Raw genomic sequence first — 2,119 nt, 5'->3', positions numbered from 1 at the left:
GGAGTTTAAGGCCAGCCTGGATTACATAGCTAGAACCTGTCTGAAAACAAAACCAAAAAAATGTCCATTGGCTATATTTTGAACTTTTTATGATAAAACATATACAGAGAAATATGTTTACCTCAAGCACAACTCAACACACTTTTCAAAACTGAACACAACTAATCAAGAAACGAATTTGATCAGCGTCTCAGAAACTTCTTCATGTCTCTTTATGCTCACTACACTCCCAAAGAAAAAGGATATGATTTAAGAATTAAGATGGGCTTGTAGTCATTTAATAATGTATTTGAGAGGAAGAAGGATGTTTAAGTGAATCCTGATTTGTCCATTTAAGCCTCAAGAAAATCTGTTCCTAGGGTTGGCAGTTACGAGGAGCGTCAGCTACCCATAATTGAAAACTGAAAGTAACAACAGCTTAAATAAGGAAACTCATTTACCTTTCCTATGCAGCTGTTTAGAGCTGCTTTGGAATCTTCACCGTTATCAGGAGACCCAGATTCCTTCTGTGTTACAGATCAACCATTCTAGCGCACAGCTAGGGATAATCACCGTGGCTTTGAGATCCAGCTATCACACCCACCCACATTCCAGACAGAGAAAAGACAAAAAGGAGAAGGTAAAAATATTGCACTTCCCCGCTGATTCAGTTCACTTCTGAGGAATCTGTTCTCAAGTAATATTTCAGCTTTTATCTAATTGCTGAGAATTTCATGGTGATGCTGTATAGTTTTTTGTTTGTTTGTTTTCGTTTTTGTGGTACCAGGGATTTTTTTTTTTTGTTTTGGTACCAGGAATCGAACTCAGGACCTTGTGCTTGCCAGGCGCTTATGCTGTGAGCTATATCCCCGGCCCTTTTGTGGTACCAGGAATCAAACTTAGGTGCTATATCCCCGGCCAACGTTGTATAGTTCTTCAAGGAAGTTGGTCTTTCCTCTGCCACACTGACCCTGCAATGACCGGCAGATTCTATTTGTAAGGAAGGAGAAGCTCCATTTGGGGTATACAGATAGTAGTATCTGCTACAGTTATGTTGATTTGCATTAAAATTGCTCGCCATACATTACACTGTTTAATGAAAATTTTCTTCCCGAAAGGGAAATTCAGGTGTCATATGTACAAATCTGAAAGAGTTCAGGGAAAGTGCTAAAATCGTTTATGATACAAAGTGGTCTAGCCAGATTGAATTTCTTGCTGTAGGGCTGAGCCCAGAGAGCAGACCTCTCTAAGCCCAAGAGTCTCATCATAGGTCACATGTGGCAGGCACACCTCCTCTTTCATTGCAGCAGGCATGGTCAGAGAAAATTTCTTTTTAAAAGTGCAGGTATTGTGTGTCTGTGTGTGTGTGTGTGTGTGTGTGTGTGTGTGGCACTGACTAGAAAATTCCAGGGTATTCAATCCTCACAGGCATGTTTTCTTCTTTCAAGTTTAGTATATTCAGATCAGCAAAAGGGTAAATATAAGTTACAATGGAACCCAGCTTATCATTAAATGGATTTATATCTACAACAAGTTAGATCTTGCCCACCACAAGAAAAACTACTTACATAAAAAGGCTAATTGCCATGATTACAAGGCAGGTGCTGCTCTCGTCTGCTCTGTTCACCATATTATTAATGTTGGGCTCAGCGCCAAGCTGGGCCCTCCCGAGGGCTGGGCCACGGAGCACCAGCTGAACTCAGGCCCTGCCGCCTGTCACCTCGGAACAGGTGAAGGGCGGCTGCTGCGAGAGCGGCCTCCGGGCAGCCGCTATGGGCAGAGCTAAGGGCGTAAACACCGGGGGGAGGGAGAGGGGACCCCGGCCTAGAGGAGCACTGCGGGGTGACTGGGAGCTGGGGTGGCAAGGGAGGCGGGGCGGGGCGCAGAAGCTCAGGCCCGGTTCCCAGGCGGGGCGGAGTGGGACCCAGGCACCCACAGCCCCGGGCTCGGGGGAGCGGGCGGGAGCCAGGTGGCTGGTCCCGGGCCGTCACCCGGCACCTGCGAGGTGCGGGCGCTGTGAGCAGACGCCAGGCGGCTGGAGAGGCCTGGGGCTCTGCAAGCTCGTCTAGGGCGAGAAGGTGTGAAAGCCGGGAGCTGACGTGTTCCCGAAGTGCGGGGCGGGGAGGTGGAGCGAAAGAGG

The sequence above is a fragment of the Chinchilla lanigera genome, unplaced genomic scaffold (genome assembly GCF_000276665.1).
Source record: "Chinchilla lanigera isolate Chin_1 unplaced genomic scaffold, ChiLan1.0 scaffold00050, whole genome shotgun sequence".
Lineage (NCBI taxonomy): Eukaryota > Metazoa > Chordata > Mammalia > Rodentia > Chinchillidae > Chinchilla > Chinchilla lanigera.
Note: the sequence above shows the minus strand (reverse complement) of the source record.